Source organism: Pseudophryne corroboree, chromosome 1 (assembly GCF_028390025.1).
Source record: "Pseudophryne corroboree isolate aPseCor3 chromosome 1, aPseCor3.hap2, whole genome shotgun sequence".
NCBI classification, from domain to species: domain Eukaryota; kingdom Metazoa; phylum Chordata; class Amphibia; order Anura; family Myobatrachidae; genus Pseudophryne; species Pseudophryne corroboree.
The window spans coordinates 987330337-987355484 of record NC_086444.1 but is presented as its reverse complement, the minus strand read 5'-3'; the positions used below and the strand labels follow the sequence as shown (position 1 = coordinate 987355484).

At 46.6% G+C, this 25148-nt stretch overlaps 1 long non-coding RNA gene across 1 annotated transcript in view; it reads left to right on the top strand.

Moving 5' to 3' along the window:
• Nucleotides 1–25148, top strand: part of LOC134921200 (uncharacterized) — a 424043-nt gene that overhangs the window by 51197 nt on the left and 347698 nt on the right. The window lies entirely within an intron of this gene.

The window sequence follows — 25148 nt, the reverse complement described above, 5'->3', positions numbered from 1 at the left end:
CGACGGCCTTTCTGCAAGTACTTAATATTAGCGATCAGGTACCAGTAGGATGTTTTTTATGCAGCATAGATATTTTGAGTTTATACACGATTATTCCCATCGTGGAGGGCTTATATGCTGTACATACTATGGTTGAAGGTAACGATTGGTATACTGGTCCTATTGTAAATCTAATATTGGAGCTGTTGAATATGGTTTTGACACCTAATTATTTTCTATATAATGGGAAATATTACTTACAGGTCTCGGGTTGTGCGATGGGGTCCGATGTGGCCCCATCGTACGCTAATGCATATATGATTACCACAGTGAAGCAGATTTTCTTTAATAATGCCTTGACAGCTGGCTTAATTCACATGTATTGTCATTATATTGACGACTTGTTTGTAATTTGGACTGGCACCAAAGATCAATTTATTGAGTTTATTGAGATACATAATCAATCCGGCAGTCCTATTAAGTTTACTTATAGCATCAGTCAGCAAACTGTGAATTTTTTGGACGTTGCAGTTACTATACAGAATGGTCTGATTACTGTTTCATAAACCCACAGATTGAAATACATTATTACACGCCACTAGCTTCCACCCTAAAGCTTGCAAATATGGGTTACCATTTTCGCAGTTTGCACGTGCTAGGAGGATTAATAGCGACAGTAAGGTTGCTGAACAACAGATTGATCATATGATTGAGAACCTCTTGAGGAGACGATATGACAGGGAGTCTTTGTTAAAATCTAAGGAACGGGCTATGTCAATGTCTCGTACACAATTACTGACTAGGCGACAAAATTATGGAAGCAGGGAGTGTATACCTTGGGTTAATCATTATAATCCTAGTAGTGCTAAAATAAAACAGGTCACCAGGCAGTTGTGGCCAGTGGTACAAACTGATCCTGTGTTAAAATTAGAAGATGTACAGATCATGCCTTGTTATATGAGGGGAAAGAGTATAAAGGATATGGTTATGAGAACAGATGTGACTGAAATCTGTGCACGACAGAAAAGACCTTCCAAATTTTTGTCCCTAAAACCAGGATGTTTTAAATGTTTAGGTTGTCTTACATTGCAGATATATAACTGCGGGAACTTGTTTTAGACATCCCCACACTGGCAGGGCGATCAGGATTAGACACAGACTTACGTGTTTTACTACGTTTGTGATATACCTGATCACCTACCCGTGTGGTTTAAGCTATGTGGGAGAAACAGAAAGAACTCCCTGTGAAAGAATTGCCATGCACCGGTTGGCGATTGAGGATGCTTTTGTAAATGGTAGTAGTGATCAGCCTGTTGCCAGGCACTACTTAAAAGCTGACCACAATATGTCCACATTTAGATTTATGCTTATTGATCATATTCCAGGTTCTCTGAGGAGAGGGGATCACTCAGACAAGTTGTTACATTGTGAGGTACAGTGGATCCATAGATTGGGGACATTAGCTCCAAAGGGCTTGAATGAGCATTTGGGGCTGCATTGTTTTATCTAAATAATCCTTGTATGATTGTTAGATGCCTAAATAGGAAATAGTAATTAAGTAGGGTTACTGTATGATCACAACATTTTGTATTGTATAAAATTGGCTACGGGATTGAGACTGGTGTTATTATATTGTAATAATGTTGCATTGTGTCTGCATAGTTGTATATATTGTGTAATGTTTTTTGCAGTGTGTCATAATTTGCTTTAAATGTGGAGGCTGTGCTGCGGATCTCCTGTGATGACGTCATGTATAGGCGTATCCAGGAAATCCACCAGCGGAAGTCACCTGTGGTGGAGGTGGAGGTATTTAAACTGCACTTTAAACGCATGTCTGTATCCTGATGACGAGATTAAACGTTGAAATCAGTTGCTGTCTACAGTGTTTTTGTTGATCCGAGTGCCGCCTTCTACGATGTGTGTGTGTGTGTGTGTGTGTGTGTGTGTGTGTATATGTATATATATATATATATATATATATATATATATACACTGCTCAAAAAATAAAGGGAACACTTAAACAACACAATGTAACTCCAAGTCAATCACACTTCTGTGAAATCAAACTGTCCACTTAGAAAGCAACACTGAGTGACAATCAATTTCACATGCTGTTGTGCAAATGGAATAGACAACAGGTGGAAATTATAGGCAATTAGCAAGACACCCCCAATAAAGGAGTTGTTCTGCAGGTGGTGACCACAGACCACTTCTCAGCTCCTATGCTTTCTGGCTGATGTTTTGGTCACTTTTGAAAGCTGGCAGTGCTTTCACTCTAGTGGTAGCATAAGACAGAGTCTACAACCCACACAAGTGGCTCAGGTAGTGCAGCTTATCCAGGATGGCACTCTGATGTGCCATCTTTTTTCCGTTGTATTGGTGGGCCTAGAAATTCGGCCTCATGAATCCGGCAGGTTTAGGGCTAAACCCCAGTCAGCTTTTGGTTAACCAAATACAGGAATTAACTCAGATGGTTCAGGACCTTACTCTTCGGGTGAGATCGCAGGAAGATCTTTTGCGAGCCTCCCCGAGTGTGGTTCCAGAACCAAAGATGCATTTACCTGACCGTTTTTCGGGTAACCGAAAGGATTTTTTTAATTTTAAGGAAGCTTGTAAGCTTTATTTTCGTTTAAGGCCCCGTTCCTCTGGTACTGAGTCTCAGCGGGTCGGGATTGTGATGTCTCTACTTCAGGGTGATCCACAGATCTGGGCGTTTGGGCTAAGAGCGAATGATGATGCTTTGGTATCAGTAGACGCCTTTTTTAAATCCTTAGGCCTCTTATATGACGACCCAGATAGAGAAGCATCAGCTGAGAGTCACCTGCGTGCCCTTAATCAAGGCAAAAATCCAGCAGAGGTGTATTGTACCGAATTTTGCTGTTGGTCGAACGACTGTGGCTGGAATGACCCGGCCCTGCGCAGTCAGTTTCGCCTCGGACTGTCGGAAGTGATTAAAGACAGTCTCCTTCAGTACCCCGCTCCTGAGACTCTAGACAAACTCATGGAGCTCGCTATTAAAATTGATCGTCGTCTCGGAGAGCGGAGGGCTGAAAGAGGAACAACTTTTAGGCCTAATCCATGTGTATATACTTTTCCTGAGGATGTCGAGGAGCCCATGCAAATGGGTCTCTCCCGGCTGTCCCCAGAGGAAAGAACCAGAAGGTTAAGTTCTGGTCTTTGTTTGTATTGTGGTGGTAAGGGACATATCGCACGTAACTGCCCGAACAAGTCGGGAAACGCTCTGACCAAGTGAATTGTGAGGGGGTTCACTTGGGTCTGCAGTTAATCTTCTCTAATAATTCTCTATTAGTTCCGGTAAAGATTTCCTTTGGCAGCCTCAGTTCGTTGGTGTCGGCCTTCGTCGACAGTGGAGCTGCAGGAAATTTTATGGATTTAGCTTGGGCTAAGGCTTTAGGCGTTCCACTTATACCCTTAGATAGACGTATCACCATGCACGGCTTGGATGGGGGTCCGCTTTCCAATGGGGTTATTACTCACCGCACACCTCCAGTATTGCTGACAGTGGGGGCCCTACATTCAGAAGAAATAGAATTTTATCTTACACATTGTCCGGCAGTTCCAGTAGTTTTGGGTTACCCCTGGCTTGCCTTTCATAATCCCACCATAGATTTGCGGTCTGGGGAGATTTCCCAATGGGGTCCTTTTTGTGTTAAGGAGTGTATTTCCCATCCTGTCCGGGTTGCGGCAGTTACCCCAGAATTTATTCCTCTGGAATATCAGGATTTTGCTGATGTGTTCTCCAAGGGTAATGCGGACGTTCTGCCTCCCCATCGGTCCTATGACTGCGCTATAGATTTAGTTCCCGGGGCCACTTTACCTAAGGGGAGATTATATGCCTTCTCCGGGCCAGAAACCACGGCTATGGATAATTATATCCAGGAAAGCCTGAAAAAAGGCTTCATTAGGCCTTCGAAATCTCCTTTGAGTGCAGGATTCTTTTTTGTTGAGAAAAAAGATGGGTCGCTCAGACCGTGTATTGATTTTCGGGCTCTGAATAAAATTTCTGTTAAAAACACCTACCCTTTGCCTTTGATTTCAGTACTTTTTGATCAGTTACACTCTGCCGTTATCTTCTCAAAAATCGATCTTAGAGGAGCTTACAATCTCATCCGAATAAGATCTGGGGATGAGTGGAAGACGGCTTTCAGCACACAGTCGGGTCATTATGAATACCTGGTGATGCCCTTTGGGCTGTCAAATGCTCCTGCGGTATTTCAAGACCTCATCAATGATGTTCTTCGTGACTTTCTTGGAAAGTTCGTTGTCGTTTATTTAGATGACATTTTGATTTATTCTGAGTCTATGGAACAACATATTACCCATGTGCGTCTGGTTCTTCAAAAACTACGGGAGAATCATTTATACGCAAAACTAGAGAAATGTGATTTTCACATCACGGAAGTGTCCTTCTTGGGGTATATTATTTCTCCCCAGGGATTTTTCATGGAACCGAAAAAACTCCAGGCCATCCTTAATTGGGCGCAACCCACAAATTTAAAAGCAATTCAGCGCTTTTTAGGGTTTGCAAACTATTATAGGCGGTTCATTCATACCTTTTCTGATTTGGTCGCTCCTATAGTAGCATTGACTAAAAAAGGAGCAGACCCTTCCAATTGGTCGCCTGCAGCCGAGTCTGCCTTTCGGCCTTAAAACAGGCCTTTGTTTCGGCTCCTGTTCTCAGGCACCCTAACCCGGAGCTCCCCTTTATAGCCGAGGTAGATGCCTCAGAGGTTGGAGTGGGGGCTATCCTATCTCAGGAAGATCCGGAGTCTCAGGAATTACACCCTTGTGCCTTCATGTCCAGGAAATTCTCCTCCGCAGAATCCAACTATGACGTTGGTAATCGAGAATTGCTGGCAGTTAAATGGGCTTTCGAGGAGTGGAGGCATTGGCTGGAGGGAGCTAGGCATACTATTACAGTGTTTACTGACCATAAGAACCTGCAGTATATTGAGTCAGCTAAACGGCTTAATGCTCGGCAGGCACGTTGGGCATTGTTTTTTACTCGTTTCAGGTTTATTATCACCTTCAGGCCCGGTTCCAAAAATACTAAAGCTGATGCCCTGTCACGTTGTTTTCTTCCGGTTCACAATAACCATCCTGCTACTACCCCCATAGTTCCATCATCTGTCATCCGGGCAGGCATCACACAGGATTTATTTACTCAGTTAGTCCAGCTTCAACAGCAGGCTCCTAAACCGACTCCTGCTGATCGTCTCTTTGTCCCTGAATTTCTGAGAGGCACTGTTTTAGCTGAGTTTCATGACAACAAAGTCTCTGGTCATCCAGGTATCACTAAGACCTTGGAGTTAGTCTCTCGCTCGGTGTGGTGGCCTAGTCTTTCTAAAGATGTAAGGGAATTTGTCCATTCCTGTCAGGTTTGTGCACGGCATAAGGTTCCTCGTTCTTTGCCGATCGGGCAACTCGTACCTTTAGCCGTTCCTCTCAGGCCATGGTCACATATATCCATGGATTTCGTGGTGGACCTTCCTCTTTCAGCCGGATTTCGAGTCATTTGGGTGGTAGTAGATCGTTTTAGTAAGATGGCTCATTTCATTGCTCTTCCCCGATTACCCTCTGCTCAAGGGTTGGCAGTCTTGTTTCTCCGTCATGTGTTCAGGCTCCATGGGTTGCCCAGGGATATTGTCTCTGATCGGGGTCCGCAATTCATTGCTCGTTTCTGGAAACGTTTTTGTGCCTCATTAAATATGAAACTCTCTTTAACATCTGGGTACCATCCACAATCTAACGGACAAACCGAACGAGTTAACCAGTCATTAAAACAGTATTTACGGTTGTATTCGGCCAAACTCCAGAATGATTGGTCTGAATTTCTTCCGTTAGCCGAATTTGCTTATAATAACTCTTGTCATTCTTCCACCAAGGAGTCCCCATTCTTTTCAGTCATTGGCTTTCATCCTAGAGCCAACTCTTTTTTTCCTCATTCTCCAGTCTCCTCGTTGACCTTAACCTCCCATCTCAGAACAATTTGGAGAAAGGTGCACCTTGCCTTGAGAAAAGCTGCCTTCCGAGAAAAGAAATTTTCTGATAGGCTCCGACATCCTTGCACTTTTAGGGTGGGAGATAAGGTATGGTTGTCAACTCGCAACATCAAGCTTCGACAACCTTCTGCTAGATTGGGACCCAAATTTATTGGACCATTCCTTATCATTAAGAAGGTCAACCCAGTTGCTTTTCGGCTACGCTTGCCAAGATCTCTCAAAATTGGCAATACTTTTCACTGTTCTCTTTTGAAACAGTATTTTTCTTCCAGGAGATTTCCTCGGAGGACTTCCCAGGGTAGATCTCCGGTGGATGTTCAGGGGCAACAAGAGTTCTTGGTGGAGAAGGTTTTAGATTCTAAGCTTTCTCGGGGTCGGCTCTATTTTTTGGTCCACTGGAAAGGTTATGGCCCTGAAGAAAATCTTGGGTGTTGGATAAAGATTTACATGCTCCCAAGCTGAAGAGGATTTTCTTTCAGGAGTTTCCTCAGAAACCTGGCTCTAGGGGTTCTTTAACCCCTCCTCAAGGGGGGGGTACTGTTAGGCGCGGCGGTCTTCGGCCGTGCCCTGACTGAGCAGCGGTCACGGCCGCCGCGTCTCTCTCCTTCCCTGTCCCCCTCACGGCGCCTGGCAACGCCAGGACGCCATGCGCACAATAGCCGCCGGGTCCCTGGCAACGCAGGACGCCGTGCGTGCAGGGCCGCCGGGTGCATAGCAACGGGGACGCCACAGGTGGACCGCGTTCCCCGTTGCTAAGAATAGTTAATTAGGTTGCTCGTGCAGCAGGGCAGCTGCACGGCAACTAGTAATTAGGGTCTGGGTACTGGTACTGCTGGCCCTCCTGTTATTGGCCAGCAGGGCCTTTTTATGTGAGCCAGCACACTGCAGCCCCGCCGGTGATAGCTTCTTGTATGCTGTTCCTGCCTTGCAGAACTCTGTTCCTGTCAGCCGTGTTTGGTGGATCTTGCTCCCTGCCCTTTGGTACTTTGGAGGTCCGAAGCCGGTCCTGGGAATCCTTCTAGTCCTTGCGAACCTGTTTGTCATCTGGGGTTCTCGCCCGGTTTCGTGAGTAGCGGCTTCTGCCGCGTGTTGCGGCCTATGCCGCTTAGTGTTTACTTTACTGTGAATTGGTGCATTTGCGGAGGTTTCCGCTTTAACTGTCCTCCCTGGAACTCGGCGGTGCCGTGTAGGGGAGTGGACAGTGGTTTCTTTGTAGTTCTTTTTCCTTTGGCGGCATGCCGCACATACGTTTAGTTTTTAGGTAGTTTATAGCCCCTAGCGTGGTTGTTTCAGTTAGAGGTCCCCTTGTTATTACCCTGTCTCAGTTCACGCCTTGTCTCTCTTTAAGAACTGAGGGGGCATCGGAGTTGGGCAGACCTAATCCGCCCTTCAAACGCGGCTGCCATGGGCCCAAGAAACCATAGTCGTTCAGGCGTGAATTGATAACACGGGTAAGACAACGGAGGTAGGGTGCTAGGGGCTATTTCATTCCCATTTCCCAATCCCAGCATTCCGTCTTGGTGCTCAGGACTCACTACATAAGATCTCCCCTGTCCTGAGCATCAGGATCGTAACAGACAGCACATACACTGACCCCACAGGTTCTGATTCAGATACGGCTGATGGGGAGGGTAGTTCACATGTGGATGTTCCTGATCTTTTGGAGGCTATTAAGTTAATTCTGCAGATTACGGATGATCCCGAGCCATCCGTTCCTCCTAAGAAACCAGATAGGTTCAAGCGTCAGAAGGTGATTAAAGAAGTTTTACCTCACTCTGACCACCTAGTGGATATACGTCAGGAACCCTTGCAAAGCCCGGGTATGAAGTTTGTGCCTCAAAAGAAGATGCTGGCTCGCTATCCCCTCGCGCCAGAGCTGTCTATGAATTGGGAAACGCCTCCTACAGTAGACTCACATGTGGCTAGGATGGTAGTTTCCTCAGCTCTACCTGTCTCTAAAAGAGCCTACGGATAAACGTGTCGAGGGTTGTCTAAAAGCGATTTACACCCTCACGGGTGCTTCACAAAGGCCCACTATTGCAGCTACATGGGTGGCAGAGGCTATTGAAGCATGGGCCTTGGAGTTAGAAGCTGAAATCTCCTCTGACCATGCTAGACAATGCTTGTCATATATTGTCACAGCTTCTCGTTATAATAAAGAGGCGGCTTCTGATGCCGGTATCCTAGCAGCCAAGGCCTCTACTACATCAGTCCTGGCTCGCAGGGTATTGTGGCTGAGATCCTGGTCTGTGGATCTGGACTCTAGAAAAACCCTGGAGGTACTCCCTTTCAAGGGGGATATTCTGTTTGGGGAGGACTTAAATAAGATAGTGGCTCACTTGGCTACTGCCAAAACTGCCTGGCTGCCCAATACAGCTCCTTCTGTGTCGAAGGCCAAAGGCACGTCCTTTCGCCCCTTTCGTCCTTCAGGTAAAGCAAAAGGTCAGGCGTACCATAAGCAGGCCCGCACTTCCAAACCTGATAAGCCGAAGCCCAAAAGAGCCTGGGCTGCCCGTCAGCCAGCAGCCAAGACCGATAAGCCTGCCGCATGATGGGGCGGGCCTCCCCCTGGGGGATCCCAGGGTGGGGGGCCGGCTTCTAGGGTATACCCAGGAATGGTTGAAGACCACTTCAGATGCCTGGGCACGGGAAGTCGTCTCTCGAGGTTATGCCGTAGCCTTCAAAAACCGACCCCCTCATCGATTTTGCCAGACAGACGTCCCGTCGGACCAGACTAAGGTAAACACTCTGCATTCGGTGGTACAGACCCTCCTGGATACAGGATTCGTAGTACAGGTGCCTCTTGCTCAGAGGGGCCGAGGTTACTATTCTCCGCTGTTTCTAGTCCCGAAACCGAATGGGTCCTCCTGGCCCATTCTCAAGGCACTGAACAAGTTTGTGAAGGTTTCCAAGTTCCGTATGGAAACCCTTTGCTCTATAGTTCTGGCCTTGGAACCTGGGGACTACATGGTCTCCCTGGACATACAGGATGCTTTCCTGCATATTCCTATAGCAGTGTCACATCAACAATACCTGAGGTTCGCTATTGGCAACCTCCATTACCAGTTTCGGGCGTTACTTTTTGGTTTAACAACGGCTCCGCGAGTTTTCACCAAAGTTATGGCGGTTATGACGGTGGTACTCCGCCGTCAAGGGGTCAGGATACTGCCGTATCTGGACGACTTGTTAATCCTGGCAAATTCCCCAGATCTTCTCCTGCGTCATCTGGATATGACGGTCCGGTTTCTACAAGCCCACGGGTGGCTCATCAACTGGAAGAAATCCTCCCTGGTCCCTGCTTAGAGCATGGTGCATCTGGGAGCGCTGTTGGACACTCACAACCAGAGGTTGTTCTTGTCTCAGGAGAAAGTCCTGAAACTTCAGGACAGTATTCGTTGCTTCCTTTTTCGTCCGCAAGTGTCGATACATTCGGCAATGCAGGTGCTGGGCCTCATGGTATCAGCATTCGACATGGTGGAGTAGGCTCAATTCCATTCTCGCCCCCTCCAGAAGCTGATTCTAGCCAAGTGGGACGGCCTGCCTCACCGGATCATGTCTCAAATTATCTCTTTGACTCCGGAGGTCCGTCTGTCACTGCTCTGGTGGCTCCAGGACCAACAATTGTGCAGAGGCCGTCCCTTCTGGATATCCAACTGGGTCCTGTTGACGACAGATGCCAGTCTAAGAGGTTGGGGCGCGGTGCTGGAGCAGCACTCCTTGCAGGGTCGGTGGACCAAGGAGGAATCTCTCCTCTCGATCAACATTCTGGAATTTCGGGCGGTCTTCAATGCGTTGAACCTAGCCCAGCATTTGATTCAGTACCGTCCTGTTCAAGTACAGTCGGACAACGCCACCACAGTGGCTTACATAAATCATCAAGGCGGCACTCGAAGCCGTTTGGCAATGAAGGAAGCCTCACGGATTCTACGTTGGGCAGAGCGCCATCTATCGGCAATATCGGCAATACTCATTCTGGGAGTCCTGAATTGGGAAGCGGACTTTCTCAGTCGTCAGGACGTGCATGCCGGCGAGTGGGGCCTCCATCCAGAAGTGTTTCAACTCCTCGTGGAAAGGTGGGGTCTTCCAGATGTGGATCTGATGGCGTCTCGACACAAGCACAAGGTTCTGGTCTTCGGAGCAAGGACAAGGGATCCTCAAGCAGCATTCGTGGATGCGCTGGCAGTGCCATGGAGGTTTCGGCTGCCGTACGTGTTCCCTCCGGTGTCACTCCTGCCCAGGGTAATTCTGAAGTTCAAGCAAGAAAAAGGAAATCATAGCTCCAGTGTAGCCCAGACGGCACTGGTTCTCAGACCTGCAAGGCCTATCGTCAGAGCGTCCACTTCTACTTCCACAATGCCCAGACCTCCTCGTTCAGGGCCCCTGTGTCTACCAGGACCTAGCCCGGCTGTCTTTGACGGCGTGGCTCTTGAAGCTTCCGTCTTAAGAGCTAAGGGTTTTTCTGAAGAGGTCATTAAAACTATGTTGCGGGCCTGGAAACCGGCCTCTGCTCGGATTTACCATCGAGTCTGGCATTCCTACTTTGGTGCGCATCTAACCATTATGACGCTTCCAAGTTTAGTACAGCCAAACTTTTGGCTTTTCTACAGCAGGGCCTAGATGTAGGCCTGTGTCTGGCCTCCCTCAAGGTTCATATTTCTGCCTTGTCGGTGTGGTTTCAGAGAAAAATTGCGACTTTACCTGATGTTCATACTTTCACTCAGGGTGTGTTGCGTATCCAACCTCCCTATGTCCTGCCTGTGGCTCCTTGGGACGTGTCGGTGGTTTTGGAGGCGTTGCAGTAGCCTCCATTTGAACCTCTTGGTTCAGCTGACCTTAAGTGGCTTTCCCTTAAGGTGGTGTTCTTGCTGGCTATTGCCTCTGCTAGAAGAGTGTCTGATTTTTCACCGTGACCGGGCGGTTCTTAGGACTCGTCCCGGATATTTACCTAAGGTGGTTTCTTCGTTCCACCTTAATCAGGAGATTGTGGTTCCAGCTTTTGTCTCTCCTGATTTGTCTCCCAAAGAGCGGTCTTTGGATGTGGTACGGGCTCTCCGTATCTATGTGAAGAGAACTGCTTCTATTCGAAAGTCTGATTCTCTCTTTGTTTTGTTTGGATTTCACAAACGTGGCTGGCCTGCTCACAAGCAGACCCTGGCCAGGTGGATTAGAATGGCGATTGCGCATGCTTATGTGAAGGCTGGTCTGTCAGCTCCTGTTCATATTACGGCCCATTCTACTCGGTCTGTTGGACCTTCTTGGGCGGCCCAACGTGGTGCGACCCTTGATCAATTGTGCACGGCGGCTACGTGGTCATCCGGGAACACGTTCATAAGGTTCTATGCCTTCGATACTGCCGCTTCCCAGGATGCTTCCTTTGGACGCCGGGTTCCAGTGCCCGCTACAGTGCGTCCCCTCCCATAAGGAACTGTTTTAGGACATCCCCATTGTCCAGACTTGTGGAGCCCAGTGTACCCCGCAGCAGAAAACGAGTTTTATGGTAAGAACTTACCCTTGTTAAAACTCTTTCTGCGAGGTACACTGGGATCCACAAGGTGCCCACCCTGACGCACTTAAGCTTCTTTGGGTTGATATAACCACACATAAATCAGCAACACCGAATGTCCCTATGTCGGTATGGCTGGGCGGCTTCAGGTCGGCACACCCTTACACTTTATTAACACTTATGATTTTTCCTATCACTTTGTATATATTTTTGTATTATTTTAATCACACTTCACTACATAGCACTTATGTGCTTCTTATTAGCCCTTATTCATTTTCACCTGTGTGCTGACCTGGGGTAGCCGACGTGGGCCCTCATTCCAAGTTGTTCGCTCGCTAGCTGCTTTTAGCAGCATTGCACACGCTAAGCCGCCGCCCTCTGGGAGTGTATCTTAGCTTAGCAGAATTGCGAATGAAAGATTAGCAGAATTGCTAATAAAAATTTCTTAGCAGTTTCTGAGTAGCTCCAGCCATTGCGATCATTTCAGTCAGTTTCGTTCCTGGTTTGACGTCACAAACACACCCAGCATTCGCCCAGACACTCCCCTATTTCTTCAGACACTCCCGCGTTTTCCCCAGAAACGCCAGCGTTTTTTCGCACACGCCCAGAAAACGGCCAGTTTCCGCCCAGAAACACCCACTTCCTGTCAATCACTGTATGATCACCAGAAGAATGAAAAATCCTCGTTATGCCGTGAGTAAAATACCTAACTTTTGTGTAAAATAACTAAGCGCATGCGCTCTGCGAACCTTGCGCATGCGCAGTAAGCGACTAATCGCAATATAGCGAAAATCGGCAACGAGCGAACAACTCGGAATGACCCCCGTGATGGGGTCCTGCACCCCAGACCCATACCTAGTATTAGGGACCCCCAGTGACGGAGACGCCCTGCCGATCGGCCTGGGGGCTTAACCCTATATCTGCAGATATACGCAACTAAGATCTCCGTATTATCTGATTATTATGTAGTATTATTTTTCACTCAGTGTGCATTAGGGATAACAAAATGTTTTTTCTTACAAAGAATTACCCCTCCCTTTTAGCACCTGAGTGACATCACAATCTGACTGAGCAGCTTGCCAATAAATGTAAGCCTGTTTTTGAAACTACTGCCAACTTGGAGAAGAGCAGCCACCCTTTTATCAAGAGGAGGGAGTGCAATAGGACTTTTGAATCCAGTTGTGACGTGGTTGCTTTGGTTGGAAAGAGGGGGAGCGCTTAGTGCCACTAATATTTTATAGATTAATATATGTGTATAGATAAATATATATATATATATATATATATATATATATATATTAACTGTTTCTTATATAGGGCAGCAAATTCCGTTGCTCTTTATATTAATATAATATGAATGATCTGAGTGGGCCCCAGAGAAATCAATGTACCGGGCCCCAAGATTTCTGTTGCCGGCCCTGTGTCCCTGGCCTGGATTACATACGCAATCTCGGCAGCCGGGATGCCGGCTGTCAATATCCTGACAGCGGCATCCCGCCCGCCAGAATGCCAGCAGCGCGGTGAGCGCTAAGAGTCCCCTTGCGGACTCACTGCACTTGCCATGCTGTGGGTTCGGTGTGTCCCTGGCCTGGGTTACATACGCAATCTCGGCAGCCGGGATGCCGGCTGTCAATATCCTGACAGCAGCATCCCGCCTGCCAGAATGCCAGCAGCGCGGTGAGCGCTAAGAGTCCCCTTGCGGACTCACTGCACTTGCCATGCTGTGGGTTCGGTGTCTAGTTGCGCTTGCCACAGCACTTATTCCTACTCTATGGGTGTCGTGGACACCCACGAGTGGGAATAGCCCTGGTGCGCAAGGATTCCGGCTGCCAGCATTGCGGCTGGACGGTTTTCGGCGTTGGGATCCCGATAGCCGGCATTGTAACTGCATCCCCCTGGTCTGAATCCTCTACATTGTATAAATCACATTCCCATTCCCCTCTATTCATTTAATCTTCTAGGAGTAACCTAGTCCACTCAGGGTAATCCTACGCAGTGCGCCCAAGATGACTGCCTCATCTGGTACCTTGTGAGGGTGGAAAATACAACCAGTGGAAGTTATTAACCAAAATGCCTACACTAATCCTGCATTATGCTTATTTTTTGTCTTTGTGGCTTGTCTATTGTGGTATTACTTAAATATTATGTATTATGTGCTTGTTTTTGATGTATGTAAAGTGCCTTGAATCCTGTTGAAGGAAGAGCAATATATATAGATAGATATAAAATTATTGTTATTATTATTATTATTATGATTATCATTATTATTATTAAAATGACTGTATTACAGGGGAGCCACATACGTTATTGCTCAGGTGAGAAATGCTGATGTTTATATAATACTTTACTTTGCCAAAGGACATTGATAAAGTGTGGCAGACTCGGGAATGCCTTGCAGTGCTATGGATTTCTTTGAACTAAGAACTTGAAATAATTTTTAACATTTATAATTATTTGGCAACCTAGACTGAGACAGCTGCACATATTCTAAAGGAAAAACAGATGATTTTAGAAATACCTTTAGCAACTAAAAAAGGATCCTATTTCTGAAAAATGTTTGCACTCTATCTGGCAAAAACAGGACTGCCATCATTGGTGGCTATCAACGAGTTTCTCTGCCAGTAGACATAGCTGGGAGTATTAGCCGATAGTCCATTTAACAAGGATGACAGCAGTTCCACCTCTGTCCTCTGATGCAGAAATGCTAAAAATAAAGCATTTTTCACACTTCATAAAAAGTAACAAGATATTTGTAAAAGTTTTAATTCAATTTCCATAAAAGTGTAAATACAGTAGAAGCCATGTTAACCAATTCCACTGTGGTGGCTCGAGCATGCACGGAATGCCCCAAGACTGGCTTGTGAAGTGGTAAAAGTCCTTTTACTGCTGTCAACCAGTATCACCAGAGAGCAGAGCAAAACTTTTGTTGATTTTCTACACTATAACAAAGAGCTATATGGAATCTGTGCTATTGCCTCTATTTCATAAAGTATATCTAGGTGTGTAGTTTTAATAGATGCAGTCAGGATACCGACACACCGGATCCCAGCGCTCGAAATACAAATGCCAGAATCCCGTCCGCAGCAGGAACACTGGTGTCGAAATACAGACAGGACTTGGGATCCCGGCGTCTAAATACCATCGCCCAGAATCCCGGGGGTTTAGGTTTAGCCATCAGAAGGGTGGTGGTGGTGGTGGTGGGGGGGGGGGGGGGGGGTTAGGGTTTAGGGATTGGAAGGTTAGGGTTAGGTACCGGGGGTCGGTATACTGACAAGCGGAATCCTGTCCATCGGCAAATCATACTGAGCCCATTTTAATGACCTCCACCTCTGAAGTACCTTTAAGTCTGCCACACAGTTTTAGCTCCATTTCTTTAATTTCAGGGAGCTATGTGTGAAGTGGCAAACAGGGGTCCATGCACATGCAGATTTAATAACAAGAAAGTGTGTTTGATTAGTATTATTATTATTATCCTCTATTAATATGGCACCACAAGGGATCCACAGCGCATTACAAATTACATAAACAGAAAACAGAATGCACTAAACAAAAAAAGAGCGACTTACAATATAGAACATTGCAGAACATAGACATGGTTTATAAACATTGCTGCATCAGTGGTCATAGTACTAAAATATGTGGCAGACCCAAAGGGTCAGTTACTCTTGAAAGCTATAGGGAGTAGATGATGGTATAAGTGAGGGAGGAAAGGGGGCGTGGCTTGACCAGCTAATGGAGCGGAAGCAGGATAAATGAGCTCCTGCCTAATTGCCCGTTTTAACTGCAATTTCCCCTCTACTGTCTCACCCTGTGCCCCAACACATGCTACACTTACTGTGTCCTCCTGCCTGGTGCCGGTGAGCTTACACTGTAGAGCCCGGGGACAGCTCCTCTGTCCTTGCGGGTTGCTCCCTGCTCACTGCCCCTGAGCCGGGACCTCGCTTCTCACCACCTCCGGCCAGGATTGACTTGGAGGGGAGATGCTGCGCTGGATTTCCCTGCCGTGTGCTGTGACCTCCTTCCCCTGTGTAGCGGTGAGACGCCGGCACCTCCTGCTCACCCACCCACTAGTGTGTCCTGTCCGGCGGCTGCTCCGGGGACCCGCTGAAGTGGACTACTGCTTTCTGTGGGCTGGGAGGAATGGCTGGGGACTGGAAGATCATAGCCGCTGGCCTCTGCTAACCCCGCTGCTTCTGCTGCTATCCTCTGGCCTGACTTTGTGCTGCCTGACCTGTCTCCTAGCCTGCTGCAATTACACTGCCTCCTTCCTTCCCCTGCTGCAAGACACTGAGAGGGGGTGCTGGACGGCTCTCCCCAGTGCTGGTACCTGCATGCTCCATAGGAGGGGTGAGTTATATAAGGTGTTATACCCCTATGTTTGTGTTAGGCTGTTCCCTCTCTCTCCCTGTGCCTTCTCCTGCATCTCTCTGGCAGCATTAAGAAGTGCAGCAGCTGCTCAATCCTGCATCCAGTGCTCTCTGCCTATGCTGGGACCTCTACCTGAGTGAAGCCGCAGTCTCCATTGCACAATTTGGTCCGGGGCAGCACTAACTGGAGGTCTAGAGACTGTCCATACTGTCCCCCACAATTGGATCACCATTGCCCATTGCGGGTGGCCATACACCGCCAGCTCTCTACACATCTTGGCCTGAACAGTTTATGGAATATGCTGACTGGAGTTGTGCCTCATATATGTGCTAGCTTCATCTCCATAAGCTCCGGGTGTATCCTGCTTATAAGAAGTTACCTCTTCCCCCCTATTTTATTCCTCCCACACACCGGATCTCATCTCTAGTATACACAATCCTCACTGTCTTGACCTCCGTGGGCCCCTCTTCTACTTTACAGCAAATCTGGTTCCTGCCTTATACGGTCTGCCTTCTATAGCTATCTTTGTTTCTTTCCACTGCCCTCCGTCACCTCTGGTCCCAACGTCACCATGCCTAAAGATAAGAGATCTGGTTCTCAAGGCCTTTTCTCCTACTTTAAAGCAAACCAAGCCTCTGACTCGCAAATGCCACCTTCTATGCCTTCTTTAGGTGGCTCTTCAGAGGTGGACTCTGACATAAAAGACTCAGCAGCTCCCTCTACCAAAGCTGACATTGCTGCGATTCCCGCGGAGATGAAGGGTTTCCGCCAGGCCACCCACAATGAAGTGCACAAAGCTGTCTCTGGCCTGCAATTAGAGGTAACCGATCTCACAACCCGGGTCTACGCCCTCGAGAGGAAACAGGAGGAAATTATCAGCTTCCAAGAGATGTCTGAACAAGATACTATCCAACGTAATTGAGAATTTGTGTTGCTCGCTGACAAGCAGGAAGATCTCGATAACAGGGAGTGCCGAAACAATCTAAGGATCTGTAACATCCCAGAATCAGTTGAAGCTGCCCATCTTGAGGATTACCTGTTACGCCTCTTCCACACCCTTGCCCCTTCTATTCCTGACGATATGCTTCTCTTGGACAAAGCACACCGGGACCTCAAACCTCGCTTTTAGGCTCCTGCTGTTCCGAGGGAAGTGATTCTTCGCTTCCACTATTTTAAGGCGAGAGACCAGGTGTACTCCCAAGCCTGACATTCCCCTGATACTGCCTTTGAGGGGGCGAAATTGCTCATATTCCAATATTTAGTTCCTCTTTCCTTGGGTAAAAGACGGGAGCTAAGGGATACTACTAAAACACTACGAGATCATAATATTCGGTACCACTGGGGCTTCCCTTTCAAACTGCGAGTGAGCTCCGATGGCAAAAACCTCTCAGCGCGCTCTCCTGATGAAGCCCTTCACTTACTCAGTTACAACTGCCGGCTTCCATTCTACTACATCCAGTATGCCTAGGGATGCCAGCTCGAAACCCTTGCCTCAAAGGTCTCCAAGAAATGAATCGGTCGGCCTACGTTCCACTCCTACAGAGGTGACCTGAATATCCTGTTATCTCTATGTACTTCACCTTACCTCCCTGTCTGGGGCTCGGGTCCTTGCCCTGGACTCCTCTCCATATGTTGAGACCTCACTGGGCTGAGACCCTTACCGTGACATTATTCCATGGTCTATTGCATCCAGATTATTCCACATTTATCCTGATTTTCCCTCTGTATTATTTTCTGTTTATGCTCTCGATATTATCAGTTGCTCACCGCTGCCTTTACCTTGCTTTAATTGTTTTTGTATACCACATGTCTAGCCAAATATTTACATGCTATGACTTATATTTTCCCTGTCTCCTTCTCTTATGCTGGTGATATGTCTTCCACCTCCATATTTTGGAACATACTTAGTTATGTTGTTGGGTCAGTTCTTGTTTATGTTGTTGTTGTTGTCAGGAATCTGCATTTTGCATCACATCACTTACCAGTGCTCTGATGTACTGGCTTCCGGAGGTCATATTCCCAGCCTGGCAGCATGTTCCATGATTGCCTGCAATGTGCACAGACTCTCTCCAGTGTGTACCCCGCTCGCTATACAGCGTGTACCCTGATGTATTCCCACCATCTCCACAGTATGGGTGCTGACATGACACCTGCAGTCAACTGACTTGGAGCTATCCACTTCTGAGCATTGGAGCGCTCACATGACTTGATTCTCCAATCCCTGCTGACCAGGGGGTATATACTTAGAGTTCCTGCTCAGTATCTTTGCCTTGAACAACGCTTCACATCCTGTGAACAAGCGTCTCCTGGCTCTAGTCTCCTGTCTTCAGAGATTCCCCTGTGTATTAGCTCCATGGAACTACAGGCATCAGCCATCCAGTTTGGTGCAGTTCCATCTGCATTCAGATCCAGTCACCAGCTGTCTCCAGTGACTTCCTAGCTTCAGTGTCTCTGTGGAACTACAGGTCCCAGCCATCCAGCTCTGCTACAACTCCTTCCACAGTCAGCTTCCACTTCTACATGCAATAAGAGACTTTCTCCAGGTGTTGCCTCATCATTCTCACCTGTGTGTTGTTAATCTGCATTCAGCACTGTGCTATTGCATCCAGCACTTAAACAACCAGCCTGTATATTACCAACTCAAGCCAGCCATCAATGTTCACCATCGGCTTCCAGGCCGATCATCGCAGTTTGCTAATTACATTGGTTCCCAGACCACTTCATTACCTGTGACTGTTATTATACCATTTGTATTACTTACCTCCAGAGTACTGATCTTAGTTGCCATAGGCTCCCAGGCCGACCATCGTTATTTGCAAGTTGTTAATGGTTACCAGACTGAATACCAAAAGTTACTTATTGCCTGTGTTGTTCCATCACATTCTCCCATCGGTTTCCAGGCCGATCCTCTGTGTCATTATTTATCCTCAGGATATAGACTCTGCTTCACATCGGCTCACAGGCCGACCATCGTCGATTGCCTTCGGCTCCCAGGCCGGTCATTACTGTTCTCTAATCACCGCTGGTTTCCAGATCAGCTCATTCTTCGTGACTGTACTTAAAACCAATGTCAGCTTCCACGCTGTGAAACTTCTGTATTGTTATTCCTGTTCCAGTAATCATTATATTGCTGTATGTATTTAATAAACATCATTGCGCACATGCGCAGGAACTTACTACGGCCTCCTCATTTCCTCCATCCTACCACCACTGACCCACTAGTGCCCCCTCCGGGAACAGACATTTACACAGGCCTGACAGTTGTGTCTCAATCCCACTGTTAATATTGACTGACCATCCATCACATATGTCATGATTGCACTATACTATTTTGTTTTCTAACCACCTCTCAGATTATTTTTATCCCCTATTTCCTCCCTTCTCCCTCTATCATACCCTCTTTACATTCTTCTACTCCCTGGTGACTTCTTATCAATATGTTGTTTTTCTTCTGTACTGTTTTACTTATGTCGCAGCCTCTATCACACCCGGGGCTTAGCTTAGTCTCATTTCTGTACCCTTAATTGGTTTAGCTCTCCCGCTTTCGGCTCTTTGACCAGGGGGCTGTCATGACGGGCTTCGGACACTCTGGGCTGATAAGCCAATATCCTCCATGGGTCCGACAACGTGGGCAGGATCCTTTCCAGCCCACACCCTTTCTTACCCTCTCTTCCCTTCTCTTCCTCTTTCTCTTTTTATTCTTCCCTTCTTTTCGTGAGGCCGACATCCGGGTTTTCTTGCAATCTTTGTTCTTGCTTATTGCACTACTTAACGTATCATGGCTATTAAACTCTTGACGTTCAATGTTAGAGGTCTGAACTCGCCTCACAGACGATCAACTTTATATTGTACCTTCCGTCACCTTCAAGGCAATACTATATTTCTCTAAGAAACCCATTTTGCTGGCTCCCATCACCCAGAACTCAAGTCTAAACACTTTCCCCCACACATTTCATGCTTGTGACCCATCTCGTAAAAAAGGGGTAGCCATACTATTTTCCAAACACCTCACTTTTATTCCCTCCACTATCGTGCGAGATCCAGAGGGGCGCTACCTTGTCCTTGTGGGTGAGTTAAATTGCACTGTATTTACATTTCTTAATGTTTACGCCCCTAACACAGCGCAACCTAGTTTTTTTCGGGCCCTAAGTTCAATTCTGTCCCAGCATAGAAGGGGTAGGGTAGTCGTAGCGGGGGATTTTGACACCACCTTAGTCTCCCACCTAGATAGATCTAAACCTGCTCCACACTCATCAGCCAACTTGATACGCAATAACTCACTTGCCTTGCAATCATTTCTCTTTCAACATCTTCTCTTTGATTAGGAAGCAAGGAGAGGAGAAGAAAGACTCTGTGTTGGGGCATGCTTGATATGATAGAAATATTAAAACTTAACTTTTAATTCTGTCAAGTAAAATATATGTACAAACACAACATTTAAAAAAACTAGTCACCTCCACAACCAGTGAGAGAAATTGATTTAATTTTAGATCTCATAGATGTGAGTATACCTGAGGTGAAAATATCAAGTTGGGATATCAATTATTATCCCATGATTGAGAACAGGATCTAAGGTATGAAATTTAAGGGACTATAATGTGGCAAATTATAAAGTGCTTCTTGTTCGCACGATTCTGGTAAAGGTTCGTTTATAATGTGCTTATCGGCCCTGTGGCTGATTATTTATGGAGTAGTAAAGCAGTGGTAAAGGTCAAAGGTTGCTCCAATGCTTCCGCTGTTTGTGTTCAGTAGGGAGTTGTGCTTACTGTACCTGATATTCCCTAGTTGTCTCCCATCTAGGTACTAATCAGGCTACTCACTGTTTAGCTTTGAAGATCTGACGTACTTCTGCTGTCCATGACTCTGACTCTGGGTAAATTGTCAACAACCATGCTCTCTCATTTGTCCTAATTGGGTTTATTTTTGCCACATATCACTGGTCACGCCCGATCCATACTATTACGTGACCCACCTTAGTCAAGCAATAGCCTGGTTCATGTCTTCTCAAACAGAAGTTTTTTCAATGTCCTCTATCTTTGGGTTGTCTCCTTCGGACAGACCTGTTCAAGCACGGTCACACCCCGTTATTGCTTTCACCTGCTCAATCTGGGAGTACTGCAAAACCCAAATTACTTCCTACTCTTCCCCATCATGCCCCTCTAGCACAATCCGACATTTCCCTCCGGTTTCAACGATAGGCGTTTCTTTCCATAGTTCGAAGGAGGCATTAGGGTCATACACGATTTGCTAGACTTAAACGGTTGCGCCTCTCTGGATCTGTTACAGAACAAATCTAACTTACCCGCTATCAACTGCTTCACATACATCCAAATTCGTAACTTTTTTTAACTCACTTGCCCTTAATTCGATAACCAGACCTCTGACTGATATTGAGTCTATTAGTTTAAACTGTCCCCTTCGCAAAGGTGTCATTCCAACGCTCTACAATTATCTGCTTCTCTGCTTCAAGTTAAACTTCCTACTACTCCGAATCATGAACTTCAATGGGAAAAATATCTGGGAAGACCACCGGATGAGGAAACATGGACTGCAGTCTGGGAAAGGGTCTCTAAAGCATCAGTCTCCTCTTTAATTAAAGAAAATGCCTGTGAGGTTTATTACAGATGGTACCTGGTACCTACGCGACTACGCAAGATGTATAGCTCCGCTTCAGACCTCCGTTGGAGAGGTTGCGGAGGGAAGGGAACCTTTATACAAATTTGGTGGTCATGCCCCAAAATTGCTAAGTTCTGGGATGAGGTTCGTACATTTTATAGGAGGTCCTTAAGGCCCCCATAGTTAAAACACCTTGGGCATTTCTCCTCGGTTGCCCAATAGAAGGCCTTGACAACTCCGCGGACAAACTCTCTTTACATATCTTAAACGCAGCCCGTTGTCTAATTGCTAATCAATGGAAATGTATTGATCCCCCCTCCCGACAGCAACTTATAAATAAAATATGGTATGTTGCGGCCATGGAGAAAATATCGGCCTACCTGCACAACTCTTCCCCTAAATTTCTCACAATCTGGTGTGACTGCTTTCTGTACCAATACACTTCCCCACACAGTGCTCTCCCTTTGGGTTTTTCAAACCTCTTGCTTTGAAATGGATATTACTGTCTCCAAGCCTCTATTTGTTGTAGCTATGTACACCCCTTATGCTGCTACTTCCATATACATTTCTAACCCAGATTAGACCATTGCTTCTTGCTCTCTTCTTTTGCTCTACTTTCTGCATACTTTTTCTTTTTTTCTCTTTCATCTTTACTTCCTATCTCTCTCTTTCCCTCTTCCTTTACTTTTTTGTGTTTTTACGTGTACGTTTTGCACACTCACATATATACTGTTGGGTTACTTGATGTTTTATTCCCGCCTACGGCTAAGTGCTTAGACAGCTAATGTTCTTCTGTTTCTACTACTAAGTTTACGGAATGTGCCTTAGCCTGTGACTATATTTTCTAGTTTAACCCACTGTTATACATATTTAAGTTTTCATCACTGCTCGATATGTTTGTATATGGTTGCCAGTTTTTATATGTGTACACTTGTGTCTGCATTTGCAGTGTATGTAAAAATTCTAATTAACATGTCCAAAAAAAAAGTGAGGGAAGGAAAAGCACATGAGGGGGAGAGTTCCTTGCTCGCACTGGTGTATTTATAATGGTTACACCCATTTTCTTCAATACTTACCCTCGGATTCCTGTGTCTGCAGAAATCACTGGAAAAATGGCACGGCTGCCTTTTTTTCAGCATTATGCGCAGTAGGAAAATCACTAGGAAAATGGCAGCATGCGCACTATTCTCTGGGGTAGCACTTGGGTCCCCTTGTGACCCTAGTGCCCAGAGTCAGCAGCGCTACCAGCAAGAGAGGAAGGGGCCCAGAAGGTGACTGCACACAGAGGAGACTCCTCCTCTTTTAAGATGCCCCTGCTTGCTTATGAGCGATTATATTATATTCATAGGGCTGACACAGAAGGGGGAGACACTGAGCAAGGAGCATGGATCAGTTGGTTAGGATGAGTGCTGGAAGGCTTTGATAAAAGAAATGTGTCTTGAGAGCCAAGTCTGTGCAAAGCCATAAAGCAGCAGTGCGTCACCAGTGGAGCATAGTCATCCCATTTGGTTGGTGTGGTCACACCGCAAATTGAGCAAGCCGTGCCTTTTTCCTGTAAGACATTAACACGTTTAGATCTCGTTTACCTCTACAGTTGCACATTTGCCTGTGATAACATGCTCCACTTCTGTAATATAGAGGGAGATGTATCAAACCAAAACTAACTGAAGAGGACATGGGGAGAAGTTGCTCATAAGAACCAATGAGATTCTGAGATAGTAAAAAGTCAATTGTTTGCTGTGGACAATTCCTCTTTAGAAGGTTTAAACTCTCTCTCCCACAGTCTACCACCCATCTCTGTAACAACACATTCTCCTCAATATAGGGCATTAGAGGAGGTGTGGGGGAAGGGGGGGGGGGCAGAACATGGGTACGGGCCTGCATCTGCTAGGAAGGTTCAATTTGCAGATTCTGTGGAGGGTCTTGGTATTTACAATGGAGCACGGCCCCATCCCCACATGCCAGGCCATACACCCCTAGTACCTCAACAGATCTCTTGGTGAGCCAGCCCACCGTAACCTCTGTAGCAACACACTTACCCTTTAACCCCTGCATCAACACATGCCCACCTAGTAAAAAGATGCACCCCTCTGTAGTTACATATCTTCACCTGTAGCCACACATCTACCCAACTCCTCTTTAACAATACAGTACATTTCCCATCTCCCCCTGTAGCAACACAGCTCCCCTATAGCAACACATTCATCACAACACCCACAATGTAGCAACAACCCCCCTCCCCTCATAGGGGTTAAACAAGGTTTTCTGTCACTCAGGGCTTTGTGCCCCCCTCCATGTAGATAGTAAGCACCCTTGGCTTGCTTGAATACAGCCATCAACATTGTAAAGGCTGAAATGTATGTAGGGTGAGGGCAAAACACATTTAGTCCCGTTACATTAAAGTGCCAGCACTTGCTGCATTTATTCAGTGGTTCTGTAGTGTCTTCACTTTTAAATGGAGTATGCGGGCTCCACTGTCTCAAGACTAACAGTTACATATCATAGCACTACTTTACCCACCACTAAGCATTGCAGTGACAGCCATATAATAATCAGTGACTACGATACAATACATAGAGCATCACAATGACTACCATATAATTCAGAGTACATCTCAGAGACTAACATATAATACAGAGAACATCACAGTGACCACCAGATAAAGGAGAGAGTGTCACAGTGCCCGCTGTATATTACAGGGAACAACAGAGTGACCACCATATAATGCAGAGAGCATCAGTGACATCCATATATTACAGAGAGTAGTTATGACAGCCATATAATACAGAGTGCATCAAGTACCACCATATAAAACAGAGAATATCAGTGACCGCCTGCTAATGTACCTATCAATCTATAGAGCTAATGAGTTTCCTTAACCACTTAACTGGTATGGTTGCATTGGATACGACTGCAGCCAGTGAAGCTTTAGCTGACATGGTCACATCCCATGCGATCATGCCACCCTACTGTGTCCCCTGACTTTTAAAGAAGAGATCCTCTGACTTGTAAACATTGGTACCTTTTATCCTGGGTGTTGGCTGGGGGAAGATTTACACCACTGGGGATTTATGACCACTAGAGAGTAGGGAGGTATTGCTAATAAGAACAATTGCCTCTGGTGGTCTATTGCTAATGGTGGTAGGGGATAATTTTACTATGGGGGCCTATGAACACAGGGTGGCGCAGGATATCCCCTAGGCATATATTATTTTTTTCTCTGACGTCCTAAGTGGATGCTGGGGACTCCGTCAGGACCATGGGGTATAGCGGCTCCGCAGGAGACAGGGCACAAAAATAAAGCTTTAGGATCAGGTGGTGTGCACTGGCTCCTCCCCCTATGACCCTCCTCCAAGCCTCAGTTAGGTTTTTGTGCCCGTCCGAGCAGGGTGCAATCTAGGTGGCTCTCTTAAGGAGCTGCTTAGAAAAAGTTTTTAGGTTTTTTATGTTCAGTGAGTCCTGCTGGCAACAGGCTCACTGCATCGAGGGACTTAGGGGAGAGAAGTTCAACTCACCTGCGTGCAGGATGGATTGGCTTCTTAGGCTACTGGACACCATTAGCTCCAGAGGGAGTCGGAACACAGGTCTCACCCTGGGGTTCGTCCCGGAGCCGCGCCGCCGACCCCCCTTGCAGATGCTGAAGATTGAAGGTCCAGAAA